The sequence below is a fragment of the Prinia subflava genome, chromosome 14, assembly GCF_021018805.1.
Source record: "Prinia subflava isolate CZ2003 ecotype Zambia chromosome 14, Cam_Psub_1.2, whole genome shotgun sequence".
NCBI classification, from domain to species: Eukaryota; Metazoa; Chordata; class Aves; order Passeriformes; family Cisticolidae; genus Prinia; species Prinia subflava.
The window spans coordinates 2554347-2577245 of record NC_086260.1 but is presented as its reverse complement, the minus strand read 5'-3'; the positions used below and the strand labels follow the sequence as shown (position 1 = coordinate 2577245).

The following is a 22899-nucleotide window of genomic DNA, read 5'->3' as shown; positions in this document are numbered from 1 at the left end:
ATTATTGTGAATTTGGAGCAGTGAATTGTGAATTTGGAGCAGTGAATTGTTGTGAATTTGGAGCAGTGAATTTGGAGCAGTGAATTATTGTGAATTTGGAGCAGTGAATTGTTGTGAATTTGGAGCAGTGAATTATTGTGAATTTGGAGCAGTGAATGATTGTGAATTTGGAGCAGTGAATTGTTGTGAATTTGGAGCAGTGAATTATTGTGAATTTGGAGCAGTGAATGATTGTGAATTTGGAGCAGTGAATTGTTGTGAATTTGGAGCAGTGAATTGTTGTGAATTTGGAGCAGTGAATTGTTGTGAATTTGGAGCAGTGAATTATTGTGAATTTGGAGCAGTGAATTATTGTGAATTTGGAGCAGTGAATTGTTGTGAATTTGGAGCAGTGAATTGTTGTGAATTTGGAGCAGTGAATTATTGTGAATTTGGAGCAGTGAATTATTGTGAATTTGGAGCAGTGAATTGTTGTGAATTTGGAGCAGTGAATTATTGTGAATTTGGAGCAGTGAATTATTGTGAATTTGGAGCAGTGAATTATTGTGAATTTGGAGCAGAGCAGGTGCCTGCAGCAGGGATGGCCCGGGGTAGGGAGGGAGGCACAGCCCTGCCTGCTGGGCTGGGTCTGCTCCTCCAAACCTCCCTTGCTCCTCTCTCAGGGCAGCAGAACTCTGAGATGTTCTTAAATTTCCACTAACGAGGCCGGGCTCATTAGCACCCTCATCAAATGGCTTTCAGTTGCTATCAGTCTGACTTGGATTTGAATTGATGACCTTGAGATAAAAGGCTTTTTATTCTATTACCCATCTCCTGAGCCATCAAGTCTTTAATATGCCGTGTAAAATCAGTTTTCAGATGGTATTTCTTTTATATAATATCGTCATTTGTTACTAATGATGTCTGATTTTGGGTGCTACAAGCTATAATTGTGCACAATAGTACTTTTGTTATTCCTATTATTTCAGATTTATCTGCTGTATTACCAGATACTTGTAGACACAGAGAAAATAGATTGGTAATAGAGTGTAATCCAGTTTTATATAAACGAGTTAATAAAATCACATAAAAACACAAAGTTAAATTCAGCATCAGCAAAGCTCATCTGTTACTTCAGTAAATTGAAGTATAAAATTCTGCTTTGGTGCTGAAATGAGCTTTACTGCAAAGTGCTATATGGGACCAGCAAATGTATGGAAAATTAAGGAAAAATGAGTAAGAATATGTGATACAAATATCAAAATGAAGGAGGTTTATTACACTCCACCCTTTTCCTCCTGAAGGCTTTTCCCTGAGGATAATGTGGAGAAGATGTGTTAAAACCCAATGTACCCAGGAGTGCTAGAGGTGCAACAGGGGAGCTTTTATTGCTTTGGTTTTATGCCAGTTTGGAAAAGATAAAACTGGGAGCACTGGGATGAAGAGGTGCCTTTAGGAGGAGATGCTTTGGGAACTCTCAGGTATGGACAACTTCTTGTCCATGGTTGAGCTGGCTTGAAGATATCCAGTATGAATTTGAGAAGGAAGATATTACAAGGCTGCTGCTGCAGCAGTTGTGCCAAATTCAATGGTTTTGTTGCAGAAGAGATAATAACATTTTTAAGATGTTATTTATTGGGGTTTGACACTAAAAAATAAGGGGTAGAATGCAAATCTGGCCCAGATTTTAAGGGGTCACCCAGCTGAGCCCTCTGGACCCCAGTGCATCCCCTGCCTCCAGCAGAGGTGGTCGTGTCAAGGTCATTTTAGAAGCTCCCAGCAATGGGTCACAGCAGCTTTCTTGGAGATAATTTATGAAAATAATTAACTGTATCGCTCAGACGGCTTTCCATACTGTCTGTCCCTAATTTCCCTCTCAGTGAATTAAGGCAGCCATGAGTGGTGTTCCCAAAGTAGAACTGATTGGAGCCTTCTTAATTAAACCCTGTCATGTGTTGGAATATTGCTGCCGTGCCCCTTTTCCAGCCCCCTCTCTCGATGGAGAGAGCAAATATTCTCCTTTCTAGGTCATGTTTTCTGACTCTCACGTGGGTAATTACCTCCTGTGTCCTGTGGTTAACATCTGGTAATATTTCCCCAAACACCACTTGTGTCTGGCAGCAGCCTCTCCTTGCTGACTCACGCTTGGCTTTTATCCTTTCCAACCTCTCTTCCCATTGCCTGTCTGAAAAAAACCTCATATTTTAAAGCTTGCCCTTGGTTATTCCCAAAATAACCAGGACTTTGTATTAAAATCCTACTTATTTTGGGAATTATTTCCTTTGAATTATTATTATTACCTTTTTATTAAATTATCTTCATTACTTCAGATTGTTTTTCCCCATCAGTGTTGTCCTTTGGGGTCCTGGTGATTCCCTCACACTGTGTACAGCTCATAAAAATATGGGGCTAAGGCAAAAACCTGGTTCAGGTGTGCTGGTGTAGGCCCCCAATTTGGAAGTGGACAGACAAAAATAATCTTTGAGTGTCTTTATTATCAGTGTGAACTCACAAGTTGTTGAATGGACCTTACTGTGACAAACATATTCTGTTTGTCTGTTCAAAATGTATCACAGCTAATTCCCTCCTGTGATAGGGTAATTATCCTGATTTTTTAAAAAAGGAAAGATTGGGTTGACATGATTAGAACTTCAAATCTTGGCAGTTTCTTCTCACTTTATATTCCTGGAGGCACTTGTAATTTAATTGTTTCTTCATTTGTTCCTGGATCTTCCCGTGATCTGAATTTAGGCTTCTGGAGACCTCCTTTTTCCCATTTGTAAAAACATCTGCTCTGTTTGACCATCCCTTGCCTTCAGTCATTCCCAGAGAGTGCTAAAAATGGATTCCTGGTAGTTTATAGAGAATTTCAGTAGATTCAGAAGCATTTCAAAAGGAATTTAGCCCTTATGACTTATCCAGCTGTATCTTACCCACACAGTCCTCAGCTCTCTGCTCAGTCCAAACTCCAAGTTTAAATGAATTCCCTTGAGGGTCTGGTCACTGTAAAATGTCTTTTTGTGAAGAAATAGGTTAAAAAAGATGTAGAAAATGCCAACCTTTTGTGATTTGCAGTTCTTTTTCAGGTAGATAATGGACTAATGTTGCCCTTTACCTTTACAATCCCTTTTTTCAGGCAAGGTAGGAAGAAGGGATCTCATCACCAAAAGTAAAAAGGTTCTTTTGTAAATGACCATCATTTTTTCTTTTTTTTTTTGATTAATCATGGTTAATTCAACTAGTGAAAGGTTAGAAAAACTCATTAGGATTTATATGAATGACTTCTTATTGCTTAATTAGTCTTCATTAATTGGATTCCAAGACTTGAAGATCCACATTTCTGCATTACTCACCCAACCCACAATAACCAGGCAGCTTTAGTATTATTTTTACAAGTGCACTGCAGGTGTGGTTCTGTTCTCCCATTGCATTTCCTGCCCTTTTTTGCTGTCCTGGTGTCTGATCCTTACTTAAATCTGGGTCAGCAGAGCAAATCCAGTTTAACAGCAGCAGCAGCAGGAGGAAGAGTTGGTTTTGGGCAGCTCAAGCATCCAACACAGAGGATTTAGAGGGATGGCAAGGGTTAAACTGGAAATCTCACCCATCTTGGAGTGCACTGGGATTTTTAGAGCTTGGTGGCCCTGCACTGTTTCTCATGACGATGGCAAAAGGCTAATTGGAATAATAAATACATGGTAAATGGGATAAATGTATTAAAAAAATAGTGATAAGCCACACATTCTGAGATGCTCTCAAAAAACTGCAGCCTGTTTTTTTGTTATGCTTTAATAATTTATTCCAAGTCCTGCCCCTGCAGATTTGGAACATTAATGTATTTCCTTCTGCTATGAAGAATATTCTTCATTTCTGCAATGCCACCATCCACTTTGGGATTTCTGAGACAGATGTGATATTAAAGTACCTCCAGTCCTGTGCTTTGGAATGAAGGAAATAATTTAAAAGCAAAAAACAACAGAGTACCCTTCAGAAAATGGAAATATAAATTCATTTTCTGAAAGTGACTGAGCTACTATTGAATTATTTTCTAGATTCATTATTTGACAGAATAGCATAAGAAAATGCCAGAGAATGGAGAGTGATTAAAAATGTAAGAATTAATATCAAAAAGTAGATAAGCAAATGCTATGTATACAGATTTGCATCCTGTGATGTAGGGAGGATTACAGAATTAATTTATCAATGGAGTTTATTTTGGAAGTCAGTTCAGGTAAATAAAACAGCCCCAACGAAGTCAGTGGGGCAAACCCAGAAAAGTCAGTTGAATAATAGGGAAAAAAAAAGCTGAAAAAATTTGTATGAATTTTTTTCCTTATCAGGTAAAATACTAAATTAATTAAAAATAGGAAGACGATCAGTCTAGAAATTAGAACTGCGATTTTCTGTGAAGTTGTGGTAACTTGGAAGGCCTCAAAGAGCGGCGGTGTGCAGATGGGATTCTGCTGGCACTGCCAATGTTCCATCTGCAGGCAGCGGTGACTCGTGTGCGTGGGGAGGAGATGCCGTGTTTCCTGACACTCTGAATCCCAGTTCTGGCAATTAATCCCAGTTCTGACACTCTGAATCCCAGTTCTGGCAATTAATCCCAGTTCTGGCAATTAATCCCAGTTCTGACACTCTGAATCCCAGTTATGGCTCTCTGAATCCCAGTTCTGGCAATTAATCCCAGTTCTGACACTCTGAATCCCAGTTCTGGCAATCAATCCCAGCTCTGACATGGAATCCCAGTTCTGGCTCTCTGATCCCTCCTGGTCGGTGCAGTGTCCATCTGTCCTGTCCGTGCAGTGTCTGTCTGTCCTGTCTGTTCAGTGTCCGTCTGTCCTGTCCGTGCAGTGTCCGTCTGTCCTGTCCGTGCAGTGTCTGTCTGTCCTGTCCGTGCAGTGTCCATCTCTCCTGTCCGTGCAGTGTCCGTCTGTCCTGTCCGTGCAGTGTCCATCTGTCCTGTCGGTGCAGTGTCCGTCTGTCCTGTCCGTGCAGTGTCCATCTGTCCTGTCCGTGCAGTGTCCGTCTGTCCTGTCCGTGCAGTGTCCGTCTGTCCTGTCCTTGCAGTGTCCGTCTGTCCTGTCCGTGCAGTGTCCATCTGTCCTGTCCGTGCAGTATCCGTCTGTCCTGTCCGTGCAGTGTCTGTCTGTCCTGTTGGTGCAGTGTCCATCTCTCCTGTCTGTGCAGTGTCCGTCTGTCCTGTCCATGCAGTGTCTGTCCTGTCCGTGCAGTATCCGTCTGTCCTGTCCGTGCAGTGTCCGTCTGTCCTGTAGGTGCAGTGTCCGTCTGTCCTGTAGGTGCAGTGTCCGTCTGTCCTGTCAGTGCAGTGTCCGTCTGTCCTGTCGGTGCAGTGTCCGTCTGTCCTGTCCGTGCAGTGTCTGTCTGTCCTGTCCGTGCAGTGTCTGTCTGTCCTGTCAGTGCGGTGTCTGTCTGTCCTGTCTGTGCAGTGTCCGTCTGTCCTGTCCGTGCAGTGTCCGTCTGTCCTGTCCGTGCAGTGTCTGTCTGTCCTGTCTGTGCAGTGTCCGTCTGTCCTGTCCGTGCAGTGTCTGTCCTGTCGGTGCGGTGTCTGTCCGTGCAGAGTCCGTCTGTCCTGTCCGTGCAGTGTCTGTCTGTCCTGTCGGTGCAGTGTCCGTCTGTCCTGTCTGTTCAGTGTCCGTCTGTCCTGTCCGTGCAGTGTCCGTCTGTCCTGTCCGTGCAGTGTCCGTCTGTCCTGTCGGTGCAGTGTCCGTCTGTCCTGTCCGTGCAGTGTCCGTCTGTCCTGTCCGTGCAGTGTCCGTCTGTCCTGTCGGTGCAGTGTCCATCTCTCCTGTCCGTGCAGTGTCCGTCTGTCCTGTCCGTGCAGTGTCCGTCTGTCCTGTCCGTGCAGTGTCCGTCTGTCCTGTCGGTGCAGTGTCCATCTCTCCTGTCCGTGCAGTGTCCGTCTGTCCTGTCGGTGCAGTGTCTGTCTGTCCTGTCCGTGCAGTGTCCGTCTGTCCTGTCGGTGCAGTGTCCATCTCTCCTGTCCGTGCAGTGTCCGTCTGTCCTGTCCGTGCAGTGTCCGTCTGTCCTGTCCGTGCAGTGTCCGTCTGTCCTGTCGGTGCAGTGTCCATCTCTCCTGTCCGTGCAGTGTCCGTCTGTCCTGTCGGTGCGGTGTCCATCTGTCCTGTCGGTGCAGTGTCCGTCTGTCCTGTCCGTGCAGTGTCTGTCTGTCCTGTCCGTTCAGTGTCCGTCTGTCCTGTCCATGGAGTGTCTGTCTGTCCTGTCCGTGCGGTGTCTGTCTGTCCTGTCCGTGCAGTGTCCGTCTGTCCTGTCCGTGCAGTGCCCGGGGCTGCTGTCGAGGACGCGCTCTCACATGTTGCCGTTCGCGGTTCTCTCCTGTGCCCGCCCCGGCGTTCCCTGCCCCTCGGGGATGCCCAGGATGGATCCCCGCTTTCCGTGCCCCTCCTGTGGGCTGAGGAGACTCCCAGGATTGCACCCTGCCCGCCCAAATCCAGCACCCGGCAGCAGCAGGAGGCTGCAAAGTCACTGCAGCTCCCGTTTCTAAGGGCTGCCGTCGGGCCTGACAGAGACGTGACAAATGTCTTGGGGGTTTTCTTTAAATGCTGCTGAGCTATTGACATGTTCCCGCCAAACCCTTCCTGTCAGGCCACATCATAAATTGCTGCTGTAGAAGTTATTCCTGAGCAGCTCAAAGATGGATCGTTGTTCAGTTGTACCGACAGCCCGTGGGTTTTAATCTGTTTATTTGGCTGCACCATCTCCTGTGGCTGCCTGGAAATAGGATTTCCAAGCAGGCAGATATCTCTTGGAGAATTCTCACTTTGCATATTTCCTCACTACTCCATTTGAAAAAAAAAAAAAAAAAATCAATTTCTTCTTAACGTTTCCATGCCAAGCTCAGCATTTTTTATCCTGCCCAAACCAAAATCATTGGTTGTGTCTGAGTATGGCAGAGCAGGGCAGTGGGTTATTGCTCACTGGCCTGATGCACCTTCTCCCCTCAGTGTAGTTATTCCTCTGTCCCTGCACAGGGCTAAGGGTAAGTACAGGACAGGGGCTGTTCAGTGCCTGGCATGATTTGGATGGACTTTATTATCATTAGCAGGAAGGGCAAAGCCAATCACCACACGAGTTCTTTACAAGGGAATTATTTCCTTACGTACATGTAGGAAGAGTCAGCCCTAAGTGCTGTTGCCTCATTAAATTCAAGGACTTGGGTCCTTGAAATAGGGTTGGTGTTGGGGTTAGGGTTGGGTTAGGGTTAGGGTTGGGATTGGGGTTAGGGTTGGATTAGGGTTGGGGTCGTTATCTCTCTCCCACATTGAACAGCCACAGCTTTTCCAAAGGCTCCTTTCCCTGGAATCTGCTGCCTGGCAGGCAAACACCTGACAGATTCCTGGAGATTATTTTGGGTGAATCCCTGCCTGGGCTGGGGGCTGGAGCTCTGCTGGCTGTGCAGAGGTGCTGCTGGAAGGTGTGAGGGCACCAGGACGGGGCCAGGATGGATTTTTCCCTGGGAAGAGGCTGCTGAGGAATAACCTCTGTCCTTTCTGATGGTCAGTCTGCCTTGGCTGGAGCTGCCCACGAGGTCTCTGTGGTCACAGCACAAGTTGTGTCTCGGGGACAGGGCTGAGGGGACACCCACTAACGAGGGACTCAGGGACAAAGGGACACTGTCTGCGCTCGTCATCCCTCATTTGGGAATTAATGAACGAGACACCAGGGCTAGGAAACCTCTTCCACTGGGCAAGGAGAGCTCTCCACTGAGTTCTTGCTGCTTAATGATTTCATTTCGGGCTTGAGGGACTCTTTGTTGCTGTGCAGTGGTTCTGGGCAAACTGGTTTTGGGGGAGGAATTGATATTTTCAAGGATGCTTCATGCCTGTGTTAGAGAATTGCTTATTTTTCCTAATTCTTTCATGAAATCCTGCAGATTAATGATGCAAAAAAAAGGGCTTTTTGATCATCTGTTGAGCTGCTGTGTGTGTCCCCACAGGGTGGTTGTTTTCATTAACCAACTCGGGTTTACAGTTCTACAATGCAGATTTATGTTAAAAAGTTAATAATAACCCTAGAGCACAAAATAACAGGGAAAGCAATTCTCTCCAGGTAATTAAAAATCGAGCCTTTCTTACAGAACAAGATATTCTGTAACCTGTGAACCTCAAAACCTGTCGTGGTTTCCTCCAGCCTGACATCCCCAGTCCGTGCACGGGGCAGAGCTGGTGCCTGTTCTGCCCTCCCCAGCAGGCAGGAGATACTCGTGGGTTACTCACAGCCCCTGCTCTGCCAGCAAACGAGCTGGGGTTTGCCAGTCAGCTGCTCTCAAACTGAATTTGCAATGGTTTGTTTTTTTTCTCAGTGGAAGCACTGGCTGGAGTTTGTTTCTTTTGCAGCTCCCCTGCTTGCCAGCGATGGAGGGGTTTGGATAACTGGGACAGGCTGCACAAGTGTAAAGAGCCTCATTTCCTCAACAAGCTGTCCCAGAAAAGAGCATTTCTTTTCTTTCCCTTTGCCAAGGGAAAAAAAGCAAAAAACCCCACAACAAACCAAAACCAGTTCTCATTTATCCAGCCCATTTCAACATCATAACCTTAACCCCCAGTCAAGATGTGCAGTTTTTGCCAAACCCCTGCTCATCACACAGGATTTTGATCTCTCTCTGAAGGGTTTATATTTGAGTTTTTATTTTTGAGAATGCTGGTGAGTTCCTGGGGAGGGGCTGTTCTGGGGTGTCCCAGCACCTCTGGGTGCTGCTGTCCCGTCCCCAGGGCTGGTGGGTGAGGATGGCTCAGTCCCCAGAGCTGAGGGCTGCTGGGGCAGATTGGATAATCCAGCACTTCCCAGTAAAACCCTGAAAGCCCAGCCTGGCACTGAATAAATGAGAATTTCATCACAAAGGTGATAACAGAGACTTTTCTACTTTTAGAAACATTTTATTGGGAAGCAGTGGCTTTACCAAGGACTTCCATATTTCAGCTTTGGCAAGGCACCAAACACCAAAACAGCCCCAAATTCAGAAAGCACTGGCAAAACTTGTTTCTTGCTTTGCAACAGAGAGCAGTTCTTGATGCCACTCACCAAAGGACTTCTTCAGCCAAGGGGCTGGAACACGGACATTTGTCTCCCTGAGGGCTGCTGATGCTTTTGACAGGTTTTTTTGGAGTTCCCATCACGAGCTGGAGCCTTTGGACTCCCTGAGGATTGCTGGCAATGGCCAGCCCTGAAACTGCATTTCCCCTTCCAGCAGGAAGTTTTAAGGAGCACTAAGAGAAGGTTGCCTGGTATCAGGATTAACCTGAGCTTGGGTTTCTCGTGGCACTGCCTCTGTTCAGAGTCATTCACTTGCAGGATGGATGAGCTGGAATTCAGAGCTGTGTCTGAGGGAACATCGCCCCTCTTGATCCCACAGGGGCAAGAACCAGGTCTGGGTGCTGGTGATGGGGGTGATTGTGCCACAAGGCAGCAAAGGAGCGTTGGGGCACCATTTTGGGGAGAAATACATCAAGAAAAGGATTGTGTGTTGAAGGAATTGGAGTTTTTTTTCTGTGTGTGTGAAAGGGTAAGGGAATGTTTTGGTGTAGAGTGGTAGAACTGCAAAGAACAGAGATTTTCAGACTTAAAATATCTAATTAATATTACTGATTCTTTGCCTTGCTGTGAGTTAAGTGTCCTTTCCAGGCCACAGATGTATTTTTATAAGTACAAAGAATGAATATTGTGTTCCATGTGCTCAGGTAGGAGCTCTGACATGCAGAGCCCAGGCTGGCACCTGGTCCTGAGGGGCTGAGCTGGTGCTCATCCCTGCTCCATTACTGGGCAGGGAATAATTCAGGAATATCCTTTTGGAATTAATCTCTTCAGACTTCCATCATACCTCATTTCATTGAGAAGTCTAACATAAGGAATTAGCTTAATTAATGATTAAGGGTCATTAATTTGTGGCTGTTTCTGTGGAGGAGGTTGTCCAGTTCCCTGCTGAGTTGTCCAAATTAGTGACCTGGATGCACTGGGTATTATTTACTTGTTTTACAGCAAGATATGGGACAGATCTCTTTCCTTCCTCTTCCCTTGGGTTTGGATGAATCATCAGATTTCTCTGACTCAGTTGGGTTGAGTTTTTTTTTGTCTCCAAGTCTGCCACTTTCTCCCATCTGCAATCCATTGAAAAGATGGATAAAAGTACTTCCAGGCTTTGAAATCACCAGGAAGCTGCAGAGAAGCAGCAGCTTGGTGACGTAGCAAAGGCAGGTGCACACTGACTTCTGCTAGAAAACTCAGAATAATCAAAAACAATTTACTGTTTGGAAATGTGATTGCTAAAAAAGGTGCCATACTTCATAAATTGGTGCAGGGTCTTCTGGTGAAGCCTGAGATCCTCCTGGAAGGAACCTGATCCCCTCTGTTATTTGCAGGTTCAGGGTGGAAAATGAAGATGTAGAAATATTTCATGATGATCTAAGTGAGAGGCCTTCATAGCCTAGGGTGGACTTGCTGGGAGTGACCTTACTTGAGTGTTAATTATTTACACACTAATTACTCAGAGTTTCATGGTACTTCCAGTAATTTGGCTGCATAAAATTTATTGATAAGCTGATCTTAACAGAACCCCCCCCAGAAAATGAAGGAAAGTTTAAGGGATAGGATTCTGGTAATTGCAAAAAAAAAAAACCAAACCAAAACAAACAACAACAAAGAAAAAAAATCTTTGGAAAAGTTTCAGATAGCTCGGAGAGTCAGAGACAGAAGTGAGAAAAGTAGAGGAATTAATTTAAAAAAATATTTAAAATACCATTTGCTCAGCTATAACAGAACACAGAATTTACGTCTTTCTCGGCCAAGTTCAGCTGACTCCTTTTAAAAGAGGAGTTAATTGAGATGGGGCAGAAGGACAAACTCAGATATTTTAGGATTGCTCTTTGCAAGTGGCACATCCAGGGAAATCTGGTGCTGAACGTGGTTCTGCTGCCATCTGATCCAGATTTCCAGCGCCGGGATGTATCACCCTGCAAATTGCAAAACTCGGGATTAAGAAACGCTCCTTGTAAATGTGCCAGCCCAGCTCCTTAAAAGGCTCCCAGAAAAGATGAGTCACTGCTTAAATGGCCACTCGGTGCATCTGCAGAACACTTCGGGTTAAATTCCCTGGAATTGTCAGGGTTCCTTGGGAAGCTGCTCTGGGGGGCAGAGACAGCAGAAATCCTGGAGGAGAGGAGGTGGCATCAACCCAGGAGGAGCATGAGGGGACAGGAGAGGTCCCAGAGCCATCCAGAGCAGTGAGGAGGAGGAGCACAGAGGCTGCCCCAGGAAGGTTTGGAATTTCTGAGCTGGTTTGGGGGTCTGTGGCTGGTTGATGCCACCAGCAAGGGGCAGATGTGAGATCTGGGCTGGTGCATGGGGTGGGAGGCAGGCTCTGGGAGTTGTGGTGGTGTCAGAGCACCCTGGGGAGATGTTTGTGATGGGTGACCCCAAGACTGAGCTGGTACTTTTTGGTTTTGGCTGTCTCCCCACCTTCTCTTTGTCTCTTTGCAGTTGTGGAGCTCAGTGCCTTGGTTATTGCATATATCAGTGTAAGATCAGGATTTTTATCTATAAAGGCAGGATTTCTGAATTCTGGTCTTAACCCAGATGTTTTGTGAGTTTTGTTATTGCTGTTGTGTTTTTCTGTTTTGGTTTGGTTTGGGTTTTTTGTGTTTGTTTGTTTGTTTGTTTGTTTGTTTTTGGGGTTTTTGTTGTTTTTGTTTGGTTGGTTGGTTTGGTTTTTTTGGTTTGGTTTTGTTTTGTTTTTGTTTTTTCTTTTCTATTATCTCTTAACAAACCCTGCTTTCTCAATCTCCCAGCTGTGCCCAATGTCCCCTCAGAGCTGCTGGGCAGAGCTGAGACATCCGAGTTTATCCTCAAGTGCCCGGTGCTTTCTGCTGCTTAGAACACCTCTAAAACAACCTTGACTGGAACAATCCCTTTTACCTGCTCTGTCCTCTGGGTCAGAGAGGAATGAGATTTTTAGCCAGATGCACCAGGTTTCCTTCACTGAGTGTGTCTCTGATACATTTGAGCTTTGTAAAACCCAGATTCAGGTGCTTTGTGGGGACCTTTCAGAAAACTCTCGACTTTCTCTGCTGGAAATCAGATTCTCTCCAGCACTGCTGGCATTTTTAGAGTGTCCTACCACAGCCACTGGGTACAGTGAACACTCCCAGCTGGCACTGGGTGCAGTCCCCAGGGCTAATGAGCTCCAGACTTGGCTGCTCTGGGATGTGCCAGGTTTTGCCTGGCAGTTTTGGTTTTTTTTCTTCTTCTTTTTTGGCTCCTTCTGAAGGAAAGCAGCTTCTTTCTGTCTCTGTAATAAATGGGGACAGCTGCACGTCAAGGCAGTGCCCTTTCGGATTCTGAAGGTTTATCTAAACTTGCAATTTCTTGGAATTCCTTCTGGAGGTGAGAGTCAAGCTCTGCTGGAATCTCTTGCTAACTTTGATGTTTCCTTAGTGGGGATTCTACCTTTGGCTCTACATGGACAGTAAGCAAATGTCAATTATTTTTCCAGACAGGGGGCCTTGTAGGGATAAAAGTTTCTGATTTTCATCAGGAAAAAATGGTGATAGGACAAGGGGAAGTGCTTTGGGCTGAAAGAGAAGGAGATTAATGGGATATTGGGCAGGAATTCCTCCCTGGGAGGGTGGGGAATTGGCACAGGGTGCCCAGAGCAGCTGTGGCTGCCCCTGGATCCCTGGCAGTGCCCAAGGCCAGGTTGGACACTGGGGCTGGAGCAGCCTGGGACAGTGGGAGGTGTCCCTGCCATGGCAGGGGTGGCACTGGATGGGATTTAAGGTTCTTCCAACCCAAACCATTCCAGGATTCTGTGCCACATTTAATAGGACTCTGTCCTTGCTTTTTGCCATGAAAGCTCAGACTAAAAGAACATAATAATATACATAAATTTTTAGTATTTTCTATATCCTTTTTTACATCTTGCTGATTTTTGTTTCTTTTTTGTTTCTTCTCCAGTGTTATTTTTGTCTCCTTTTTACTTCTTGTTTCCCTTTTTTTTCCCCTTTTTGCTTCAAAGCCACAGGTTTCCCTAATCTGTGAGGTACACACCAGAATTTTCAGTTCATTTACTGTTCTCCTTTGCCAACTGCATTTTTTGCCACTCCACGTTATTCCCAAGTTTTGTTCTTCCTCCTCCCTCCAAGCTTTGCTCCACCGGAATTTCCCAGCCCATCCAGAGCATCTCTGCTTTATAATTACTTTACATTTCTTTATGGCTCCTCTTTAGGCAGGGGAATTGCATAAGTTAATGTGAATAATACTAATTATTTTGGATCTGTCACTGCACGACTGATGATGAATAATGCAGATACTGCTCTGCTGCTGGATGCAGTTGTTGGGGAGTTTTGCCTTTTTCTCCTCATCACCTGCCTTGAAGTATTGTGACATTGGATGACACAGATAAACCTGGGGTCTGTAATTAAGGTTGATTTAAATGATCCTGGAAAATACTCAGTTTTGCGTGTTCTCGTGGTTTAAATGTGGTTTAATCAGTCCTGCAGTTTTCCTCTGTGCTCAGAACTCTGCTGACATTTCTCCAAAGGAATAACAGGATAAATGTTCTCCACAGGAATATCAGTAGGACAGAGCTTCCAAATGCCCCATGTTGGCATGTTTAAGTTTTCATATTAATGATGATAATTTTGGGCATTAGATCAATGAATTTTTCCCATCTATCTGTGAAAGGCCTGGCAAATAGCACTGAGGAGGGAATTTTAGTGCCTATGGATTTGACTTCTCTAAAAGAATTCACCTTATTTTCCATGAGCATTGAGGTGATTGGGTTTTTTTCCACTCCTGCTTCCATAAAAAAAGCTTTAATTCTCCTTGTACAGGCTTTTGCAGCTGCAAAAAAAAGAAATTTGATGAAGGCAGTGACTGAAGCCATGGGTTCCTCACCCCCTCACGGCACACTCTGCCCAGAATCCATGGAAAATGTACAGGAAAAGCTCTGCTTAGGCAGGATCTTCTTTCCCCCCACAGTTTGCCAGCAGAGCTGCTGCTTGCAGGGCTAAAGAAAGGTCATTTATGAGTGATGGGTGAGGAATTTGTGAATATTCAGTTTGTCTATCTGAGCTGACACTGAGCTCTGAGAGCCCTGTCCATAACTGGCCAGACAGACATTTTCAGGCTGGATTTGATCCCCTTCAGGCATAAATTTAAGAATTTAAGTCTTCTCTTTTGGAGTTTTTTTCCTCCCATCCCCTCCCTCTGTTTTTCCCCCCTGTTGCTGTTTAATATTAAAATGCTGCATCTCATGGTAGGGAGGTCAGCAGGGGTCAGCATCCCCTCAGCCCAGAGGGGATGTTAATTGTTAATTATCAGCAGTGCAGGTTCCAAACCCCTCTTGGGTGGGCTGGGGCTGCCCAGATCTGCTCTGGCAGCAGGGAAAGCTCAGCCTCGTGTCCAGAGCTGGTTCCTGGAAAAGGAGGGCACGGGAATGCAGCTCTTCCCCAAAAGGGAAGGTTGGAAGGATGCTCCTACAGCTCCAGAAAGGTGATTTTATTCTGTCTTAGGCTTGGAAATAAATCTGAATGTCTCTTTCTCAGAGTGTTTAGGAGCAGGAATGCTGAATTTCCAGGTGTGGTTTCATTCCTCACTTGCAGGTGAAAAGGATGTGGAAAAGGACTAGGAAAAGAAAAATTGGCTGTGTGTTGATGCTTCCTACAGGAGAATCCTTTGAAATTTAGCAACTCAACTTCCCAAAGTCACAATTCCCAGTCAGGGACGATGTGTGCTGCAGTAAAAACCACCTTGGTGATCCCAGAACATAAGGAATTCAAAGTGTATTTATTGACTGTATGGCTTGAATTCAAAGATCTTTAAACAAAAAAGACAAACAGACAGACAGAAAGAAAGAAAGAGAAAAAAAGAGGCAAATTTTCCCAGCAGAAACATTTATAGTGGGAAGAAATAATTTGAAAAATTTGATTTTTTAGCCTGAGGCCAAACAGAGCAATCACATACAGGATGAATCAGATGGATTCCATATACAGAATGCTGGGAATTCTGCTTTGAAGCATTAATCAACACTTTCATGTTATGATTTTTAGCTTTGTAATTACAATCATCAAGTATTTACCAATGGAATACTTCCATTGCAGAGATTTGTTATCAAATTGGACGTGGGGCTTAATTTAGATTAAACTCAGGAACTCTGTGTCTGGAAATCTCTCAGTACTTTGTGCCTTGCAGGCAGAAAGTGCAGAGGAAGAACGTGAGAAGGAGAGGAAATAAACACCCCAACTGCAGAGACAACACCACACTGGTTTTTTCTCTTTTAATTAACAAGAAGGGTTCAGGTATGAGAATGGAACCAAATCAGTTGATGTAAACTCATTGCAAATGCAGATACCAAAAGATTAAATACTCCAAAGCAGAGTCCTGTGGCAGCTGGGTTTAGGAATTGATCATTGTGAGGCTGAGCCTAAGTAATAAGCATGAAATATTAATTAGGCTCCTGGTATCTCGTGAAATAAAGGTGCTTTAGCATTAAGAAATGAAATTGAGCCAGATTTAGAAGAAACACTTCAAATTATTTTGTGCGATAAGCTAACACAAATATTGACTCCCTGGTCCACTAATGCAAATAAATTAAATTATTAGGGATTAGTGGCTGGTTTGAACTGGAGAGAACCCAAAGCAGGAGCTTTAACCTTCTCCTGCTCATCCCTGGCACTTGGGATAAGCAGCACTTGTGTCTCCTGCACTGCAGCACCGCTGCTCCCCAGGGAAGTCTTTGGTCAAATTAGTCCCTAATCTTTGCTAATGTGCTCTCCAGAGGCTCCTGTGGCTAAATGCTCTGATAAGGAATAGGATATGCAAAGCAGATCTGCCCTGGCAGGGCCTGGGCGTCAGGAATGAGTGAGTTACAGCAGGGAAGCTGAGACCTCGACTGGTAAAAGTGATCTGTGGAACTCAGATGTGTCCAAGGGCTGGGTATCCACACTGCACTCTGCAATCTGCAGGGTTTTGTTGTCTGGGTGCTGCTGGGATGAGAGAGGGAAAAACTCCAAAGGAGTCAGGAATAGGGAGGGGTTTGACTCCCTGGGTTGATGCCTTGGGCAGGCTGAGCTGGAGCAGAGACTGGGCAGAGCCAGAGAATAAAGCAGAGATTTATTGAAAGGCCTTTAGGATCCACCTTGGGCAGGACAAGACCCTGGCCAGGGCTGCACCCAAGGGGGACCCAAAATGGTCCCAAAATGGGCAAACAGTCACCAGGTCTCACACTTTGATGAGTTTTGGTCCATTTGCACATTGGGGTTGAATTGTCCAATTCCAGCTGCAGGCTGTGAGGTCCCATCCTTCTTGTTCCTCCCTCAGCCACCCTTGTTTGTGCTTTGGAGCTGAAAGTTGTCCTTGGTGTGCAGCAGGAGAAGGATTTGTTTTGTGTCCCTGCTGTGTGCAGAGCTGAGTGAGCCTGAGTGTGAGCTCAGGGCAGCACAGGGGCTGGAATACAGGGAATTAAAACTTCAGGGATCAGGGTGAGGAATTGGAGGGGAGTGAGCGGTGCCAGGGAGGGGACACTGCTCTGAGAGGAGGATGATGCTGCCAGTGTCACTTTATCCTGCCTTTCAGACTCTTCCAGGAGGAAGGAATCCCTGGGAGAGCTCTGTTGTGTCATTGTCACTGACTGTCCAAGACCATCTCCTTAACTAAAGACACCACAGCAATTTGGGAAGGGCTGCAGTGACAGGGTCAGATTTGAGATTTGCAATCCACATCATCCTGCCCTGAGCTCTGTTCCACCTTCACAAACTTTTCCCAGAGTGCAGAGAAGTTCTGCTGAGGCTGCCAGAGCCCCAGCCCAGGCTGCCATGGCCCTCACTGCCCACTCCTGCCGTGCTTTTGGACCAGCAGTTTTCCTTGTGTACCCACAGACGTCATTAAGAACCACTGGCCCAATTTCTTGTTTCATTATGGATGACAAAATAAAACATTAATAGGTTTTTTAATATGAACTGGGAGTTAAATATTCATTATTTCTTATTACTTCAATGTCACTAAGCCTTTGATGTGCTGGAGCTCCAAATCTCTTCTCCCTGCTCTCCACTTGTGCCCTTTTAGCTCCTGAGCGTGAAGGGCTTTGCTTGTGGCTCCTGCCAGGCTCAGCAGCTCCAGGGCTGTCACTGATGGATGGGATCTGGGATGGGATATGGGATTCATCCTGAGCCCTGCCTGACTCCTGGCTGAGCGTTGACCCTGGGCTCTCTCCTCCCTAAAGCCAGGCCACTTGTCTGTCCCTGTTTGTGTCAGTGTCACACAGCCGTGGCAGGGACATTAAATCCATCCAGTGCCACCTCTGCCATGGCAGGGACACCTCCCACTGTCCCAGGCTGCTCCAAGCCCTGTCCAGCCTGGCCTGTGTTTGAAGTTCTGGAATATTGGGGAATGGCTGTGCCCAGCCCTGGGCACTGAGTGTGGCAGGGGATGTCATGTCTGTGATGAAGCAGCAGCCAAGGAGAGAGGGAAGGCTTTGCATTTTCTTTCTTAGAGCTGTTTATGTCCTCTCTGTCACCTTCAGAGCCCGCTGTGTGTCTGGATTGTTGTCTTAGTCCTTTCCAATCCCGAATCAGCCTTCATGCAACTTGCTAGCCTGGACTTCCCCTTCAGATTTATTCTGTTCTGCTGTGATGTGTTCATAGATTCACAGAATTATCTGGGTTATGAGGGATGTACAGATCATCTGTTTCTACCCCCTGCCATGGCAGGGACACCTCCCACTGTCCCAGGCTGCTCCAGCCCCAGTGTCCAACCTGGCCCTGGGCACTGCCAGGGATCCAGGGGCAGCCACAGCTGCTCTGGGCACCCTGTGCCAGGCCTGCCCACCCTCTGAGTAAAGAATATTTTCCTAATATCTAATCTAGCCCTGCTCTTTCTCAGTTTGAATCCATCTCCCTTGTGCTGTCCCCACATGCTCTTGCAAAAAACCCCATTTGTTTCTGAGCGTGTTCAAATGTTGACTTTCCGCTGTCCTTAAATGCCAAATATTTTCCAGAAAAATGACATTTGAATGCCATATGCATTTCTGTGGCAGTTTTCCCGGAACAGGAGCAGAATCTCTATAACTGTGTGTGAAATATTTGTGTCTTACCCTTACTCAGAGCTTAGTTCACACCAAGGTACCACAATCACCACTTGTGTAATTCCCTGAGGGTGTGGTCTTAGTTCTGCTGAGGGGAATAAGCAGCAATTCTAAAATCAGTATTGAAAAGGGCTTTTTTAAGATGAGGAAAAGGTGTAAAAGTTGATTTTATTTATCAAGTATAACCATGAATTATGAGTATTGTGTACATTGGCCTGTTATTATAGATTCTTGTCATGGAAGTTGCATCCTATGGGTCTGGGCATTTTCAAGTCCAAAGTTCCTCACAGTCAGGTTAAGGAGAATTCTTTATCAGAGACATGATCTCCCCTGAAAGAAGGTTCACGTTCTGCTTTCTGTGTGATTAAATACTTTGCAAAATGATTTAATTTAAAGTTGAACTTGAAAGCAAACTGTTAGGTTTGTGCAAGGGCAGGTCTGCAGGGCAGGTGATTGCTGTTCTCTTGTGGAGTTTGGCTGTGAGTAGTGGAAAAAACCAGAGGTTGAACAAGTGACAGAATGAAAAATATTTTCATTTAATGCAAAAAAACTTCCACAAAAGTCCAGATTCCTGACACAAATGCTGATTTCTCACTCCTGGGTGTTGTGTTTACAACCAGGAGCAGAGGTGAAATTTATGAAATTTATGAGATTAAAATTATCTGGAAAAGTCATGCATGCATAAATCCAGAATCTAAGATTAAGATGCTTCTTTCTTTACTCCTTATGCCAAGCTAATCTTGTGTAGTTTATGCTCTGCTTCCTTGGGTGACCTGGTACCTTTTGAATTTTCCAAAGTTGTTCCTTTCAAATTTCATAATTCACCCAGGGTGAATTCAGGGTGTAGGGAGGAGCTGGAATAGCAGCGATCCTAGGGACAAACTCCAGCACTTGATGAAAAAATAATACAATCAATTAATAGATAATCAAGTGTTAATAATTGAAATGAACCTGGCAATGAGTGCTTTTAATATTTAAACATTATTCTGATAGATGAAAATGAATCACAGTATTACCTGTCTGCCTGGAGGGATGCTGGGGAGAAATTCAAGTCTGCTCCTTAACACAACAGATCTGAAACCCACTGGAACCTCAGCTGATGTTTTGTGGTTCAGAAGAGGTTCAAAATGTATTTCCAATGTGTTATCTACATTTTTGGAAGCTTTCAGGGGAAAGAGCATCAATATCTGCAATGAAATACATTTGAAAGAAAGTGGAACTTGCTTTTGGGGTGCTTTGGTGGGATTTTTTGGTTATTTTTTTGTTCGTTATGGTTTGGAGTTTATTTTGGTTTGGGTTTTTGCCCTTTTTTACCTTTTTTTGCCTTTTTTTGCCTTTTTTTGCCTTTTTTTTGTTTTTTTTGAGGTTTGTTGTTGTTGTTTTTGTTTATTTGGAGTTTCTAGGGGTTGTTTTGGAGTATTCAGAGGATGTTGCTGTGATGTTGCTGCTTCAGGTGGCAGAGCCTGTCCTTGGCCGTGACCCCAGGAGATTTTGGGGTGCCTGGGCTGGTCTCAGGTGTCTCTGGAGCTGATCCTTGGCAGTGCATGGAATATTTTTCCAGCTGCTCTGGCTGTTTGTGTCAGGATGAGCCAGGCTGGCTGTGACACCTGAAATCTCAGAGGAAAGGAAAGCAAACCTGCATGGACTTGTTCCTTCAGGTGTAGGAAAGGAATGGTTGAAAGATGAATTTACAAAGTGATTACTCTTGATTCTTCCAGCTGTTTCTCCAAAGGTTCTTCAGCACGTGTTCATTTGAAATCAGGTTTCTTGCAGCATTTCACTTCTATAAATTGCTTCAATTAACACTGCAAAAAAAAAACCAAAAAAAAACCAAAAACAACCACCCTGGAGGACTGGAATTTTGTTATGGATTTTATTCTTCAAACCTGAATGCTAGAATTCCTCACTGGACTGGATTTTTTTGCTAAGGGCAAGGAACAACTCTGGAAAATTCAAAAGGTACCAGGTCACCCAAGGGAGCAGAGCATAAACTACACAAGATTATCTTGGCATAAGGAGTAAAGAAGGAAGCATCTTAATCTTAGATTCTGGATTTATGCATGCATGACTTTTCCAGATAATTTTAACCTCATAAATTCATAGCAATTCATATATTTCAGTCTTGAAACTTAAAGGTTTTCCAACTCCTTAGAAAAACCTGTTTCTGTTGCCCTTGTCCCCTTTCCCAGTTCACCTTTCAACTCTAAATGCAATAATTTATTGGCAGCACTTTGGATTCCAGTAGTTGGTGCTTTATTTAGTGGCTCTGCAAGAAGGGCTGGGATAAAAATTTGGACTCAGGAGAGAACCCAGAGGTTTTTATCCACCTCATGGAGAGGAGCACTACACTCCCTCTTGGAGAGTTGCTTTTCAAGACATTTATAGGAAAAGGTGGTTGAAATAGTTTGGAAATGAGGAGTGTGGTAAAGGGAGAAGGGATCTGAATCTCTGGGAAAAATTCTTTATGAAATGGCACCCAGTTTTGTGTTCCTTGTTTTCTCCCCTAACCTATTTTAATCTTGTTTTAATTTGGTTTTTTATTTGTTTGTTTGTTTGTTTGGGGGGAGTGTGGTAATGGAGGTATTTGACAGACAATAAACCGTGTAATGACCGTGATTAACATTCACAAAAGGTAATTCAGGTGGGGAAAAAGCTCGGCAAGTCTAATAAATGCTTCCGCTTCAGATCTGCCTCTTAAATTCTTGAGGGGAATTACACAAACCACAAGAAGAAAACCCCAAACCCACTCTGGGATTTTCAGACTACCCCGGAGATGGGGTTTACAGATTACTGGTGGTGTTTAGGTGAGCAGAGCATCCCCATCCCTGGAAATATTTATTGCTCCCCATCCTGTGAGCTGCCTGGGGGGCTCCTGTCCTGCAGGGATTGGGGACTTGGGGCTTCATCTGCTCAGAGCCTGCTGAGCCCCGAGGTTTTAACTGAGCTGTGCCAAGGGAAAGCCCTGGAATTTGTGGGTGAAACAGAAATCAGGGAATGTTTCCTGCCCCTGCAGGAGGGAGAGCCGGGCCGGGGAGCTGGATGGGGTCTGATGTTCAGACAGCTTTCAGCAGGGCTGCTCCTGTGCTGGCTTGTGCAAAGTCACCTCTGATTGTCTGTTCTGGGCTTGTCATCTGTCACCGCTGCTCTGTCTGCTGGCCATCCATGTCCTCTGGACAGATTTATGTCACACCCATCCCTCCTGTCCTGTCCCTGCACCGTGACCAGTATCACAGCAAACAATGAACAAAGCAGATGCACATTATTTCTTAATTATTATTACTTTATTGCTATCTATAAATAATTTCTCTTCCCCCCCCTTTCCCCCCTCCCCTCCCAAAACCAGGTTCCTATTTGTTTTCTTTTTTCCTTTTCTTGTTGTTACTCTAATGGGCTGTCTCAGCTCCACAGCCATCAGAAATCTTGGCTTGATGAGGCTGCTATGAAACATTTAAAGATTTAAATTATAAACTCCGAGGGAGAAAACCAGTGATGCATGATTAGCTGAAAGTTTTAAACATAATAGTGGTATTTTTCATATGCATGTACAGAAATGGCTTATGTCAACTGTAATGTGATTGTTAATACATATTAATAGAGTCTGCTGCAGTGTGGATGGTTTGAACACCTTTTGGCAGATGGCTGTGGTGTTAGAGAATGCACAGTATAAATTAGTCATTTAGGGAAAGAAAACAATGCTGGAGTGCAAACGGTGGCTCTGCTCAGGGCTGCGGTTCCAGCACATCGCTCCTGCAGCCAGGAGGACGAGAAGCAGGATTAAATCTAAATGAACAGATAAATTCCCGTGTCAGAAAGGAGCTGGGTGTTGGTACAGCTTGTTCACATCCCTGGCTGTGTGTCTGTCTTTGATCTCCTGTCCCTTGGATGGTGCAGGGCTGGGCTGGGGCTCAGTTTGTCCCTGGGAGGGTCGGAGTGGGGCAGAGCCCCAGGGCTGGGAGGGTCAGCTGTGTGAGCTGAGGCATGGAGCAGCTCTGCCCTGAGGAAAGGCTGAGAGATCGGGATTGCTCAGCCTGGAAAAGGCTTTGGGATGACCTAACTGTGCCTAAACGGGCTCCAAGAGGGCTGGAGAGGGACTTCTGCAAGGGCCTGCAGGGACAGGGCAGGAGGGAATGGCTTCAGGCTGCAAGAGAGTAGGTTTAGATGGGACATTAGGAAAAATACTTCCTAGATAGATCCTGGCACAGGGTGTCCAGAGAAGCTGGGCACTTCTTCTGTGGCTGCCCCTGGATTTCTGTGAGTGTCCAGTACCAGGCTGGACAGGGCTGGGAGCACCCTGGGACAGTAGAAGGTGTCCCTGCCATGGCAGGGGGTCAGACAAGATGGATTTTAAGGTTCCTCCTATCCCAAACCATCCTATCCCAAACCCTTCTGTGACTCTCTGTGGAAGGCAGTAACCACTGTCTTAAAACTGATGTGAGATGTGAAAGAAGCTGATGGCTGAGCGTTGTCTCCTTTTTGTTCTGTGCTGTTCAGAAAACAGAATTAGCCGGTGATGAATCTGCGAGTCCTGTAAGTGTATTCCACTTTCCAGGTAGTGGCCTGACAAATGGCAGGGATTTTGTAGGAAATCACTTTAGCAAACGCTAAAGGGCACTCATCTCCGAGCCAGAGTGCAGCAGCTGCTTGGGCAATTTATTGCTGTGCTCAAATTCCTAATCGAGGCGCTTGTTTGTAATCACTCTGCCTGGTAACCCCGGCAGGGCTGGGGGAGCCTAGAAAGAGATATTTAAAAGCAATCTGCATTTTTCTCCCTTGGAAGTCTTGGGGGCCACTCTCATTCCTTGAGTTTC

General features: G+C 45.3%; 1 protein-coding gene across 7 annotated transcripts in view; it reads left to right on the top strand.

Annotated features, from left to right (window-relative positions):
* Positions 1 to 22899, top strand: part of CHL1 (cell adhesion molecule L1 like) — a 146256-nt gene that overhangs the window by 39391 nt on the left and 83966 nt on the right. The window contains exon 1 of one of the 7 annotated variants that reach the window (XM_063411330.1): positions 10614 to 11269. The exons of the other annotated variants lie outside the window; for them this stretch is intronic. The gene's annotated coding sequence lies outside the window, so the exon portion shown is untranslated. Of the gene's footprint in view, positions 1 to 10613; positions 11270 to 22899 lie in introns of those variants that run through there. 7 annotated transcript variants of the gene reach the window in all.